The sequence below is a fragment of the Pelophylax lessonae genome (assembly GCF_965119305.1).
Source record: "Pelophylax lessonae genome assembly, chromosome: 2".
Lineage (NCBI taxonomy): Eukaryota > Metazoa > Chordata > Amphibia > Anura > Ranidae > Pelophylax > Pelophylax lessonae.
The window spans coordinates 557,741,361-557,757,284 of record NC_138769.1 but is presented as its reverse complement, the minus strand read 5'-3'; positions in this window follow the sequence as shown (position 1 = coordinate 557,757,284).

The window sequence follows — 15,924 nt, the reverse complement described above, 5'->3', positions numbered from 1 at the left end:
AATTGACATCATCCACCTAGTGGCTTAGGTTTTGCTCCCGTCAGGTACGGTAAAGTGAGTGCTATGGCAGGGGCCTGGGCTTGCTGATCCAGCCTCTAACAGGCCTAGTGTAAGATCCCTTTGAGGGAGCTTCATCTTTTGGCAAGCTGTTCAACACTGTAAACTGGGCCACAGTTGGCAAGTTGGGTCTTGCCTCAGGACCGGTGTCTGCAAGGCCGGAAGACGAAACAGTCTGGAGGAAAAAATTCTGAGCATGCGAGGGTCGCACGTTTTTTTTTTTTTTTTATAGACCAGGTCTGGATATACCCTCAGAAGTATGCTAAAAGCTTGACCTGGGGTATCCAGGAAGCTACTGAGTTTGAACCTCAGACTATTGTAACGTCAAAGCTGTCTTATCAGGATACCCATGGTCCATCAGAAGTCCTCCTCATCTCGAATTTGTTTCTATGGATTTTGCCTCACTCTGAGGTCAAATGAAGCATATACTCTTGTATTACGTAAATTCACTGGTGTCGCAAAGTGCTGCTGTGCTAGTCCCAGGATGTGAGAAATTTTAGGGCATGTACTCGCCTCTCTTTATGGTCATGAAGAGGAGCGGCTTGCAGAGGCCAATTTTAGACCTTGCACACCTAAACCATTTTTCATCAAAAGGAAAAGTTCAAGATGGAAACATTGTCCCTGATTCATAGGGGGTCCAGTCAGGTGACTGGCTCATTTCCAATAGACTTAAAGATGCTTACCTTCATGTGCCCATTGTAGAAGACTTCCACAAGTTCTTTCGGTTTGCCGAAGGTCAAGACCATCTCCAGCTTGCTTGTCTACCATTCGGGCTTTCAAAATCACCCTGTGTCAGGACTCGGGCTTGAACCTGGGACCTCCACAGTGTTTGGCAACGACTCTGCTTTCTGAGCCACCTGGAATGCTGGAAAGTTCCCTGGACAAATCCTTGATCGATCCTGCTGTGAATCTGACTTGAACCTTGAACCCTTTGCTCCTCCCATGAACTTGCTGATTTAAGCCATGTCTCTGCACTTCCTGGTTGCCAGAATATTATGCCTTCCCAGCCAATATCTTGCTTGTCTCTCCTGCTGCCGTTCGTATCTTCGCTACCGTTCGTTATTGACATTTGGCTTGTTCCTCTACTTCGCTTCTGCTTAATCCCAACCTAAACTACTCGTTACCGAACTTGGCTATTTCTTGACTACGCTTCTGCTTGATCCCTACCTGCTATATCTGCTATTGGACCCTGGCTTGCACACCTCCTGGTGGGGTGATCCTGAGGATTGTGACCTGGTGCTAACACACAGGAAAATCCATCTCCACCATCAGGAGCTCTGGTGAACACCAGTTAGTATTTAGATTCCACACCTCAGGTGAGCATGCATCATCTGCCTGGGTGACTTTCCTGTGAACTATCCTACGGGTTCCTGTGTGTGAGCTTCCACTACTATAGTTACGAGTCTTCGAGCCTGACCCCTTATCGTGACACCCTGTGTGGTTTAAGGATCTTATTGGTTGTTAAGGTCTTTATCAAAGCAAGGAGCATATGCATGCATAGTTACTTGGATGTTCTTCTCCTACGGTCCCAAGACAGAGCCCATTCTGTCTCTTGTGTGCCTCGGGGCTCAGTTCGATATAATTAAGAGGACCATTAATTTGTCTCTGGATCCCGATGTTCTGAAACAGAATACTCCTGGCCCTGTCTTCTTCCCACCTGCGTGCCTTTCCGTCTCTAAAAAAATCGACGCAATGGTGTCCACGGATACGATGGTCAAGTGGATGCTTCGGATAACACAGCCCTTCTGGAAGGTGTTTCTCCAACAGTGGGAGCCAGGAAGCATAATTCAGGTCATCTACACCTCAGTCATGAGAGTGAGTCCCCTGGTGGCTGCAATGGAGAAACTGGCTCATTTGCTATTCCATTGCCCTGTTTCCTGGTTCACAATCACGTCCGATACCACTAATATGGGATGGGGGACTTGCTGCCTGTTGGGGATAGCTCAAGGCGGCAGGTGGGGCTGTCAATTTCACAAGATTGTGTTGAACATTCTGAAACTACAGGCTAGGGATCGACCAATTATTGGCAACACTGATATTTTGGGGGCCGATATGCACTTTCCCCAATATATCGAAATCGGCCCCAGCGGTTACTGATAATGCCAATATTGCCTTGACGGGGACAGCTTCTGCAGCCTTCTTAGGCCGCATCCCTCAGCTTCGTTTTGGAGTCTCACAGTGCGTACAGTGTGTTTTACAGCCGCCGCGGCCACTGGAGTCTCTGCACAGTCGGGACAGTGAGTGATTCAATTTCTTCTCAGTACAGTGACCAGTCACAGTGCACAGTGTGTAACACAGCCGCCGCAGCCACCACACACAGCTGCCTGGTGCCAGCCAGCCAGCCACTCGCACACCCACAGGACTGTACCAGCCAGCCACAGGCCCTGCCTGTACCAGCTAGCCAGCCACAGGCCCTGGGCCTGTACCAGCCAGCCACCCACCACACAGGGTGCCAGCCAGCCACCCACCAAAGGGTGCCAGCCAGCCACCAAAGGGTGCCAGCAAGCCACCCATCAAAGGGTGCCAGCCAGCCAGCCAGCCACCTACCACAGAGTGCCAGCCAGCCACCCACCACAGGGTGCCAGCCACCCACACACCCACCCACCAAAGGGTGCCAGCCAGCCACCACCACAGGGTGCCAGCCAGCTACCCACCAAAGGGTGCCAGCCAGCCAGCCACCACAGGGTGCTAGCCAGCCAGCCACCCACCCACCACAGGGTGCCAGCCAGCCACCCACCCACCCACCACACAGGGTGCCATCCAGCCACCCACCACAGGGTGCCAGGGCCTTGGGGATGGTGACCACTCACTCGACCAGGCAAGTGTCCACATCCTTGGCAGCTTTGCAGCATGTGGTTCCCAATGTAATAGGTAGGATGGCCTTGTGGTCCCTGATCAATACATTTATGACTCATTATTTTGTATAGCCAGCCTCTTTATCTTCTGTTAATTTTCGGTTTACAAATCCTGTCGGTTGAGTGTGTATGGCTAGTTATTTCCCATATGTATGCTGCCATGGAGTCTGTCAGGAAAATGGAAAATTTCCTATAAAATACTTACCGTAATTTTCCTTTCCTGATTGACTCCATGGCAGCAGGAGTTCCCTCCCAGAGTCATGGGTAGGCTAGTTACGGAATGCGGCCTTAGAGCAAATATTTTTCAGAGTGGGGTCCTATAGGAGAGGAGTGGAGGCGGGGTTAACCCATACGTATGCTGCCATGGAGTCCATCAGGAAAGGAAAATGACGGTAAGTATTTGATAGGAAATTTTCAGTTTTCCTGCCATCTCCCTAAAATGCACGTCTATTTTTTTTCTTATGTGTGACACTGCAGGATTCATCAAAGCCTTGTGAGACTGACCTATGTTTGGGACAGGCTTACCTGGCCTTAAATCTAAAATACTGTATATACCACAGTTCCAGTTCTTTATATGTTTCATTGTGGTCTGAATTTATATACTCAGATTTTGCAAATTAAGGTTAAATTTAGTTTATTTAATATACTACTAAAAAAACTACTTATGTATTGCTTTAGTGAATTAGAATAGTCTATAAATACATACATAATTTCCAATTATTTCTTTCATAGTAAGAATGTCAACTCCCCAAGGCCCAACTCCAAACAAACCTTTTTATTATTAGAATGAAGAATATTTAAAACTCCTCTAAGGGATTTAAATGTGTACCCCCAATGAGATATAATACTGACAAAGGTTATGCAGCTCCCTTGCTACAAAAGTCCATCTAGTTCAACCAATACAAGGTTGAAAAAAATCATACAATCCCATATACACAATCCTATACCCACAGGATATCCAGAGTAAGGCAAAAACCACAGCAAAGCATTATCCAATTTGCTCCAACAGTGGGAAAAAATCCCTTCTGGTCCCCCGAGAGGCAAACGGATATTCCCTGGATCAACTTTACCTATAAATGTTAGTATCCAGCTATTTCATGTTCATCTAGGCTCCATGCACACTAGTGGTATTCATAAGCTCAAAAAAAGCTAGAAAAAATGCTGGATGAAAAATGCTGATAATAGCATTTTTATGCCAGATTCTTGTAGCATTTTAGTAGCTTTTAGAAGCATTAAAGAGCATTACAATTTTATTAGCGTTTTTTGCAGTACACGAAGAAAAAAAAGCTGTTAGGAACATTTTAGTAGCATTTTGAAGCAGTTAGAAGCATTTAGGAGCATTCAGCTTTTTTTCTGCTGGAAAAACGCTCCAAAAAACCCTACAAAAACATTATTTTTCTGCTTCTAGTTACTGAAGCTCAAAAATGTTAATAGCCTAAAGTAGTGTGCATGGACACATAAGATAACAGTATTTAGCTTCTAGGAGCAGAAAAATGCTAATACCAGCTTCTAGGAGCTTAAAAAAAAAAACTGTGCATGGAGCCCTAGGAAAGAATCCAGGCATTTTTTAAAACAATCTAATGAGCTGGCCAGAGACAGCGAGTGTTAGGCCTGCCAGAGACGCCAACCACCCCTCTGGTTTCCTGACCCTTAGTCTTGTTATCCCAGTATCAGGTGGAGGAGCGGATAGGGTCCTGCAGCCAAAATATCGGGACCTCAAATGAAAGTGCAACAAGCTAACTCAGGGAACAACAAACATGTAAATGACTCACGGTTAGAAGTAGTCGGTCGGGACTCGGAAGCCAGACCCCAAGGGAGAGAAGTCCAGAAGTGAGGTCGGGAGTGAGTCGAGTTGAACATAGGAAACTGTGCAAGGGGTGATCCGGAGAGTGGTAAAAGGCGAGCCGAGTTTAAAAACCAGAATTGGCACAATGCAACAGGGTGATCCAAAGAGTGGTCGGGGAAAGCGAAGGTCAGCAACTAGAATATAATATAACAGCAGACAAAACAAGAAGTAAAAGATAAAATGAAAAAATCAGCGCAAAATTACTCTCTATGTATAATGCACCTATAAATATATATATCACCCAACTGCAGAAAGTGAACTGTGCTAAAAATATTATTAATCCTCATAGCATCTACAGTGTGCAAAAATATTATCCAAAATATTTGTGCAAATATATGCAAATAATCTATATAAATTATCAGCACTTCATATACGTGACAATCTCAGTGCACTGAATACACATAAAATTCATAAATATTACAACATTAGTGGTCATTAAAAAAAGTCCCAAGAAAAGTCCAATAAAGTGCAAAAAAGAGCGCAGCAATGTGCAATAAAGTGCAAATAAATATTTGTAGTGTAAAATCTTCAACAAAAGGTGTGCGCCAAAAACACCCTGTGTTGATCTGAAGATCAACCCTCAATAACCAGGAATCTCACAAACAGGGACACAGACAGTATTAAAAGGATAATGGGTTTTAAACCTTCCCTAGTCTAAGAAAAAAATGTAAAAATGTATTGGCTGTAGTTGCTCTTTATTTTAACCACTATCCTCCTCCACTTCAGTGTTTGGTGTCACCTTTAGAGGAGCCATATCTTTTTTTCTAAATGTACGCAAAACTACTGACAGTTAAGAAGATAAAAACTCAATGGATCACATTGTGGGAGGTGGTCGGGCAAGTTGCTGGCAGAGCACATTTTTCATTATTTGTTTATTTCCAGTGTAGCTCCATCCCTGAAGAAGCCGCTTGTTCAGAAGGATCTCTTGTTCTTGGCCTTGACTTCTTCAAAGTCCTCAGCTCTTCTGACAAACCCGGCTGAGAGTTCAAACCCACAAGTTTGCAAATAAATCACTTATGTAAGTAATGGATACCCAGCAACAACACAGTTTTAAGAACACACTTCACCCAGGGTTTGTAAAAAGAAAAAAAAAAATGAAGTCAGATTGTATTATAAGTAGAAGGGATAAAATAAAATCAAGTTAATAGACACAGTAAGCCTTAATTTAGGTATACATACTAGTTGGCAAGAGAGTCCAAATATGAGATAACGCCTGCTATCCAGATCAGAGTAAACCGGGACAAAGCCAACTACTGTACAGTGTAACGATGATCAAAAAGGATTAGGGTAAACAAACATAAAGAAACTAGTCTGTCCTCATGCACTAATGGTGACTGTGTGTAAATATTCACTAGCATACCACAGATCTTCAAAGAAAACAAAATGGCTCTTTTATTGAAGAAAGATCACATTATAAAGAAGTACAACGTTTCTGAGCGACGGAGGGGCCCTGCGAGGCTCCTAAACGTTGCACTTTTTCGTAATGTGATCTTTCTGCAATAAAAGAACCATTCAGGTTTATTTGAAGATCCGTGGTGTGCTGGTGAATATTAACACAGTGTTGTACATGCTCCAGTATCCAGTCCAGTTGGTGGTTGCTGAACCTTAGCACCCCAGATGTTTTGGAACAAAATTTCCCATGATGTTCCAATACACTGCAGAATGCATCAGCATTATGGGAAATGTAGTTCCAAAACATCTGAAGTGCCAAGGTTCGCCATCACTGACCTAGTACCTCTAGGAACTCAATCCAGGAATGTGTGCAATAGGAATATGGAAAGTGACTAATGGTGACTGTTCCCAGTATAGAGCAGTCTGATAAACTCAATAACTGCTTAACAGGAAAAATTATAACCATAGAATGAACAGACCGATGCAAACAGGCCTATAATAACACGGAGGGGGCGGTCTTTAGATGTTTAGAAAGTCCATCTATTTTTCCCTTTTCTCCACCGTGAGCCTCCTTTCTATAGGTCCCACCCTTCAGTCTTTCTCTCTGGGTCTAGGCCTTGAAGGCTTTCTCCTCTTCGAGTTGAAAACTTACATGATTCCAGTCAGGCGTAACCCTTTCCCATGCTCCTTCTCCCCAAGGCTCTGCCCACACCAGATTATAAAGGGACAGACTTCACCCACAACTACACCCAGGGGAGGGGGTCTTACTAAAAGAGGTAAAACTTCTAAAACAAGTCAAAAGTGTCACTTGAATTTTGACAGGTTCCCTTTCAGATAACCACAAAAAAGCACTATTGTCCCTTATCCACCTTCCTTTTTATCTAATGCAAACTTAGAAGTTCTCATTTAAAGCAACTCTGTTGCTAAAAATGAAAAGCCACATTTAAAAATATATAAGCAATAATTATAGGTACTGCTGCTTGTGACTCCAATTTTCAGGGACATAACAAGGGACATAGCAAGTGGTGGGTGTCCCTGTAGCTTTGGTGGCAATGGAATCACTGTGTGCAATGGGGGACCTAGGTATCCGACACACCCAGAATTGTTGGATGCTGAAGGTCTTTGCAGCAGGTGTAGCTTTGCAAAAGTGCAACAACTGAAGTCACCGTGGTGGGACTGGTAAAGTAACATATTCTAAGAGCATGTGTACAGAGTCTCTTTTAAGAATATATATTTATCATTGTTTTGTCACGTTTGTGCAGCGGCGTAGCGTGGGGGGTGCAGGGGGGGCCGGCCGCACCGGGCGCAACATCTGGGGGGGGCGCATCCGCAGTGTCACTCTGTCTGTCTGACTCTGACATACACAGTTCACACACTGTCTGCGGCTGCCTCCATCTTTAGACTCAGAGATGTCCAGCGCGGCCGCCCTATGGCTGAAAATGGCGGGTCGGGGCTGGACTGTGCCTCACCTGTCCATTGGTGTAGGGTGGGGTGGCGTTGCAAGCCAAGCCCCGCCTATGCCTTCTCTCCTCACTGCTCAGTCAGTTTAGCAGCGAGTGAGTCAGTAGCCTGGCGCTGTCACAGATTGGGTTTTTTATTTAAATCACCTGATTAGAGCCAGAGGCTCTAATAGGCTTCAAAAAAGGGTGGACCCGGGCCGCAGAGCAGTGCGCCCCGAGCCCACCCATTGCGTGACAATAGCGAATGAAAATTCGCTATTGTCACACAGATCCTCCTGCTGGCCAATCAGGAAGCGGGTCCAAGACCCGCTTCCTGATTGGCAGAAAGGCGAACACGTGCCATTGGCCGAGGAGGAGGCGGGAGGACTCGAGGAGACGCGGGGAACTGAGGAGAAGCCGCCGCTGCAGGTAAGTCTCTCTGCATTGAAGGGGGCACGCTGGTCTGTCTGCATTGAAAGGGGGCACGCGGGTCTCTTTGCATTGAAGGGGGAGCACGATGATCTCTCTGCATTGAAGGGGGGCACGCTGGTTTCTCTGCACTAAAAGGGGGCACGCTGGTCATTCTGCATTGACAGGGGGCACACTGGTCATTCTGCATTGAAAAGGGGCACCCTGGTCTTCCTGCATTGAAAGGGGGCATGCTGGTCTCCCTGCATTGAAAGGGGGTACGCTGGTCATTCTGCATTGAAAGGGGGCACGCTGGTCATTCTGCATTGAAAGGGGGCATGCTGGTCTCTCTGCATTGAAGGGAGGCATGATGGTCTCTCTGCATTGAAAGGGGGCACGCTGGTCTCTCTGCATGAAAGGGGGCACGCTGGTCATTCTGCATTGAAAGGAGGCACGCTGGTGTCTCTGCATTGAAATGGGGCACGCTGGTCATTCTGCATTGAAAGGGGGCACGCTGGTCATTCTGCATTGAATGGGGGCACGCTGGTCTCTCTGCATTGAAAGAGGGCACGCTGGTCATTCTGCATTGAAAGGGGGCACGCTGGTCTCTCTGCATTGAAAGGGGGCACGCTGGTCTCTCTGCATTGAAAGGGCGCACGCTGGTCATTCAAACTTGTATTTAGATGCATTTTACTTTAATTACATCAGTATTTTCATAACAAACAATACATGTGCTTAGGTGGTAAAGGTTTCTTTAACTAATCTAGTGGAAGAGACTCGAGTGCTAAAATCCCGCGGGTTAGGGGGCGCAAATTACTTGCCTTGCCCCGGGTGCTGACAACCCACACTACGCCACTGCGTTTGTGGGATTGTATTCATTATGTGCAAAGAGAGATCACACAAATACTTAAAAGTATAACATTTATTAACCATAATGACAGATACAGATAAGGAAAATATGACAAGAATACTTAACTAAAAATGCTGTTTTGCCACGGAGTCCCCCATAAAGACGTGGCCAGGTAAGCAGACCAGGCGCTTGCATGATATATGATGCAGCTCTGGAGATGAACTAATTCCAGTTTGGGCAGTGGTATTTAGACTTGTGTAGAAGAGATTGACAAACCCCAAGCCAATTCCCTTTGCAATATGACCCTCAAGTACTTGTTTAGTTAACAATAACATTCCTTTGGTATAAAGTAAAGCTATGCTTATGTCCTTATATGGCCCCCTTAACCAGTATATTAGAGGCCTTTTTAGATATATGTGAGGCCAACCTTATTAAGGAATATGAAATATGCAGCTTCCCTATCAACCATGAAATTTCAACACGCACACAGGTATAGTCACCAGCTGCTTACTTTGTATATAGAGAAATTTATCACAGCATTTACCAGAAAATTCTAAGACAAAAAAAATAACTCTTACTCATATTTATTCAACACATCAGACCCCCAGCCTAAGTAAATGACTTGTATAAAAATGCCTCTTGACTAAATGCAGTAATCTCACCAGTGTTGCAGACATCCTGCTCATTAGAGTGGGTTGCAACCTGAGGATTTTACAAACTCTTGCAGCATAACCTAGCAGCATGAGCATGCATTGCTTTGTAATACATTAATTTATAAAATCAATGGATAATTAAGCTGTTGCCCCAGTACAAAGGGAAACTGTAATACTCAGGCCAATCCAAAGGTAAAATTGCAGCCTTTATATTTTTAGTACAATAAATCCATTAACTCCGCAGTTGCTGGAAAGGATTGTAAAACAGACTGAGACTGGAAATGAAGACTGTGTTGCAGAGAGATGCATTGTGCCTGCTCAGTTATTCCAAACAAGCAGTCTGTAACTCAATATGCGCATGCTGATTATAGATAAGAAATGCAAGAGCACTCCTCTGATCCCAGGGCTATGTCACCACAGAGACACGGCCATTCAGTGCAGGAGTGCCATTTTGGGGAATTAAATGATAGTGACAGCTAAAAGTGACCACTCATAAGGATAGAAGTTGAGAAATAATGCAAGCATAACATCAGCAAATTCAGCTATAGATAAGGATATTCTGCGAAGAAAGGGCCATACTAAATTATATAGAAGTCGGTATAATTAGTTAAATTTCAGGGTTTGCTGATAATACAAGGCTAAGCAGGTTAACAAATTCACAACAGCTTATAGCAACTTTACAAGAAGACCTCAATAAAGTAAAGGGTTTTAGTATTGAAAAATGTAAAATAATGCACTTGTGGGCTAAAAATATGAATGAAATGTACTCACTAAGGAAAGAACCTCTGGGGAAATCCAGGATGCAAAAGCACCTAGGGGTCCTAGCAGATCACAGACTTAGCAATAGCATGCAATGCTGAGCTGCAGAAAGCAAGGTTAGCAGACTATTAGCATGCATTAAAAAGGGTATATACTTTACTTAAAGAGATATGACAATCTTTTTACCACTTAACAAAACTCAGTGTAGCGCCAGCCCTGTAAAGGGCGCAGGAAGATGACTGACCCCAAAGGTTGCCCTGACTTCGTAAGCCTCCCAACACCTATGACACCCTGGGTTCGGACATTTTTCAAAATTATAATGCAATTAAACAGACTGCAGCAAAGTAAACAAGTATTTTACTTAATATTCTCAAAGCAAATAAAACAAAAATGGCTTAGGTAAATATTTTCATACATCATACGAAGAATAGTTCAAACTAGATTTTGAGAAAAGAACACTCAGCCGTGAGTGCAAACGATAGTGTCATTACGTAATGACCAATAAATCGTTCAATGGACATAAATGAATCAATTTTTTTTTTTTCACAAATACTTAGTGCAAACAGTTTGAACGAGAAGCACATTAACCTTTTAATTTATCGTTCATTCGCCAGAAAATTTCCAAACTTGTCCTTCATTTTTTCAGCTCAAAAACGTCACAACCGATTACCAATTTGTGCCCATTAACTGGTCTAAAAATGAGCAAACTGTCCAAACGACTGAATTTCAGATTTTTTCATATAGTGTATGGCCAGCTCTTGGCCACTCTTGGCAAATATAAAACGGATATGTAATGCAAATAAAATTACAATAAGTCAAACAGTTGTAACCAATACATTCTAAAAGTACCTATGACCCCAAGTATAAATGACCTTTTATGTGAGACTGCGCCCTTCAACTCCTGATGCCACGGGCCCAATAAACTTTGTTGCACAATTATAGAACAACAAGTTACAGGAAATGCAATACTTAATCTCTGAGAAGAGTCCTTTAAGTGGGGGAGAGAGGAGAAGTCCTTGTGATGTCAATGTTCAGTATCTTCAGCTAGCTCAACAAGGGCCCATAGGGATTGTTGTGTAGCGGCATCTAGCAACTGAAAATAGCATATGCAAAGTGTTTCCTTTTGAGGCTTTAGTACACATTCACACTGATGCGATGCGGGAAGGCTGCGAATTCGCAGCCTGTTCCCGCATCGCACACGCACCCCCGGCAGTTCACACTGCCATATGCGATCCGCTGGGGGTGTCAATGTAATCTTAACGACACCCCCAGTTTGATCGCATATCGCAGTGCGATCGTGCAGTTCGCACAGGATCGGATCGCACAAGTGTGAACCGCTGTGCGATCCGATCCTGATGCGGCAGCAAAAATGCCTCCTGTGCGTGTTTGCTGCGGGTGCGATGCGAATTTAGCCATACAAACTGTATGGCTAAACTCGCACCGCACAGCTGATCGCATGTCATGTCGGAGCAGTGCGCTCCGACATGACATGCGAACCCCGCACACGCAGTAGTGTGAACCGGGGCTTAATGTAAAGAGATGGGACAAAGATGTCTGCATTCTGTGTATTTGTAGTGTGTGCACAGGGTGGGCTTCTGCACACTCACCAGTCCTGATGACACCAAGGCTCAAGGTAATAGGAAGTCCTGGAACAGGCTCCTGAAGAATCTGCAACCGGAGAAGGGTGCATGGCTGCACATTTTGCGATGCTGGGATTCAGCAGGGTCTGCATCAGTGACGATTAGAGTGACCCCCGACAGTCACTCAGCCGACAAGGAGCTGGCGATGTTGGATCCGCTCACACACACGCTGGGGACTCTTTACGCCGCATAGGTCACTGCACCTGCTCGCATCCCTCCAAGTGCCCAGGTTGCTGCTGCCAGCTGAAGGCCATGGTCCCAAGAGAAAGACTGCTCCCCAGACCAGGCTATATATGTCCTCACCCAGCATTCTGCTCTCTATCTCCCAGCTGGCTGGAATATGTAGTCTGCAAAAGTCTGGCTCCAATGCAAATCCTGGTTCCTCTGACCACATATCCCAAGATCCCTTGCTCTCAGCTGTGATGTCTGCTTGCGCTGCATTCAAGAGATGACAAAACAGTGTCCATGCTGAGCACTAGAGGGAAACAGGCTCCTGAAGCTGATGTTACAGAATGTCCCACAATGACCCAGGCAAAGTTAGCCAGTACCTAGCTACATCCGGTTTGGCCACATCTACAGATTTCCAACCACTTCTGGTCACTGATCCTCAGGAAGGATGTGCTTAAACTGGAGAGAGTCCAGGGAAGGGCAACAAAGCTAATTAATGGGGCTGGAGGACCTCAGTTATGAGAAAAGACTACAAACATTAAACTTGTTTCCCCTGGAGTGGAGGTGCTTAAGGGGAGATATGATTGCAATATACAAATATCTATAAAGTGATTTTAGCTTAGGGAGTAAACTATTCAGTCTCAGGTCTTTTAAGAGGACACGTGACCCCTTAATGAAGTTGGACTAGAAGCGGTTGAACCTTGAACTGTGTAAGGAGTTCTTTACTGTTAGAAAGATAAGGCTGTGGACCTCCCTTCCACATTGTTGATGGTGTCAGTGGAGAGTGTTGATAATTTCAAAAAACGTTTAAACGGGTATCTTGGCAAACACAATATACAGAAATATGGGAAATAGTAGCGACATAAAGACACACACATGCTGAACTGGATGGACTGGTGTTTTTATTCAACCTTACCAATTATGTAACTATGAAATATGCCATCAGGCAGGGCCTATTCACATCATGCAGAGCTTCGTGTACATTTTTTTATGGGGCCTATTAATAAAAACAGAGAATCTTGATCACTCTCCCTTAATCCATTCACTGGGAAATTGATAAGAACAAAGTATGTCACAACAGCTATAATTGTCAATAGAGAGGTATGCCAAAAGTCTAAAGTGACCCCCTCACTGCCATAGGGTAATTTGTAAATTAGGTGCAATCTGTAAAACAGGGGTGGGGAACCTTTTTTCTGCCAAGGGCCATTTGGATTTTTGTAACATCATTTGGGGGCCGTACAAAATGTATGCATAAATGTAATAGGCATTGCTTTGCGGCAAAAAACGCTGTAAAAAATTGCGTGACTTTGAGGTCACAAAAGTGTGAAAGGGGCCTTCAGTAATCAAGGTATAGTGTGCCCCCTTTCAATGCAGAGTGACCACAGCGTGCCCCCTTTCAAAGCAGAGTGACCACAGCGTGCCCCCATCAGTGCAGAGTGACCACAGTGTGCCCCCTTTCAATGTAGAGTGACCACTGCATGCACCCTTTCAATGCAGAGGGACCACAGCATGCCCCCTTTCAATGCAGAGAGCCCAGAGCGTGCCCCCTTTCAATGTAGACTGACCACAGCGTGCCCCCTTTCAATGCAGAGGGACCACAGCGTGCCCCCTGTCAATGCAGACTGACCACAGCGTGCCCCCTTTCAATGCAGACTGACCACAGTGTGCCCCCTTTCAATGCAGACTGACCACAGTGTGCCCTCTTTCAATGCAGACTGACCACAGCGTGCCCCCTTTTAATGCAGACTGACCACAGCGTGCCCAATTTTAATGCAGACTGACCACAGTGTGCCCCCTTTAAATGCGGAGAGACCACAGTGTGCCTCCTTTCAATGCAGAGTGACCACAGTGTGCCCTCTTTCAATGCAGACTGACCACAGCGTGCCCCCTTTCAATGCAGACTGACCACAGTGTGCCCCCTTTCAATGCAGACTGACCACAGTGTGCCCCCTTTTAATGCAGACTGACCGCAGCGTGCCCCCTTTCAATGCGGAGAGACCACAGCGTGCCCCCTTTCAATGCAGACTGACCACAGCCTGCCCCCTTTCAATGCAGACTGACCACAGTGTGCCCCCTTTCAATGCAGACTGACCACAGTGTGCCCCCTTTCAATGCAGACTGACCACAGCGTGCCCCCTTTTAATGCAGACTGACCACAGCGTGCCCAATTTTAATGCAGACTGACCACAGCGTGCCCCCTTTCAATGGGGAGAGACCACAGCGTACCCCCTTTCAATGCGGAGTGACCACAGCGTGCCCCCTTTCAATGCAGACTGACCACAGCGTGCCCCCTTTTAATGCAGACTGACCACAGTGTGCCCCCTTTCAATGCAGACTGACCACAGCGTGCCCCCTTTTAATTCAGACTGACCACAGCGTGCCCCCTTTTAATTCAGACTGACCACAGCCTGCCCCCTTTTAATTCAGACTGACCACAGCGTGCCCGATTTTAATGCAGACTGATTGACCACAGCGTGCCCAATTTTAATGCAGACTGATTTACCACAGCGTGCCCAATTTTAATTCAGACTGATTGACCACAGCGTGCCCAATTTTAATGTAGACTGATTGACCACAGCGTGCCCAATTTTAATGCAGACTGATTGACCACAAGGCAGAGTGAACAGCGTGCCAAGCCCCAGTGCACTTGACTTACCTGTTGTAGCGGCGGCTTCCTCTCTTCAGTCCCTGCGTCTCTTCGAGTCCTCCCGCGTCCCGCCTCCTCCTCGGCCAATGGCATTGGCCAAGGAGGAGGAGGATCCGTGACACAGTAGCAAATTTTCATTTGCTATTGTCACACAAATGGGCGGGCTCGAGGCGCACTGCTCTGCTCCTCAGGTCAACCCTTTTAACAGTGTCAGAACGGAGCCATTGGCTCCTTCTTACACAGCGGCACGGGGGGGGCAGATCGCAACGATTGTGCGGGCCGGGCAGAACGATCGTGCGGGCCGGAGGTTCCCCACCCCTGCTGTAAAAGAAGAGCATCTGTATATAAATTCAAAGTAGCCTGTCTCTGGTGCTTCGCTGTCTTTCGGGCCAAAGGGGGTGTTCCATATTTCTGAATGTGCGTGTACCTGCTCCTCCCAATACTTGCTGTATTTCCTCTCATTGGCTTGTATGTCATTACAGAACATATGAGCATGTTGGAGAAACCACAACATGTGGCAGGGGGAGAAGGTGTGGTGTGTGCCCACTCTTATAAAAAAATGAGGCTGGGTTATCCATTCCTTAAAAAATATTGGCTTATGTGACTTATCTGACGAGGGATAAAGACTACACATTAAATTGTAGGTTTTCCTAATTTCTGGCGGTGAACCTGCCAAGCTTTCACCAATCGCAGGGATTTGCTGTGAAGCTACGAGAGTGCCAAACCTGAACCCCACGCCTACTCACTACCTCATTGGCAGAAGAAAGTAATACAAGAAAATAAAATAACACAAGATATGATCATTTACTGACTGTATACTTCTGCATTATGTGTACCCCCGTAGGAGCCGCTGGTATTTTTGCCCAGATCTTCCCCACTTTTGCTCCGTAGCCAGATTCACACACACTTCCACTCATTGTCTTCAATGGCCAGTCTAGAGGTTTTATTTTTGTTGTTTTATTTTTGGAGAACTTGGATATGGAAGGAAATTTAGTGGGATACTCAAAAAAATAGAACTATTCACAATTGAAGACGTCTAACTGATCTCTCGGTTAAGCTAGTGAAGTCCATTCTAAAATCAGATAGCAGACTTCTCCTTGAAAGTAGCACAAAGATGTTACAGAAATTAGCAAAGTCCCTCAGTAGTAGTAGGGCAAAGCTCCTCAGGTACAAGCCAGTTACAGCAGACTGTGGCAGTCCAAAAGTAGTA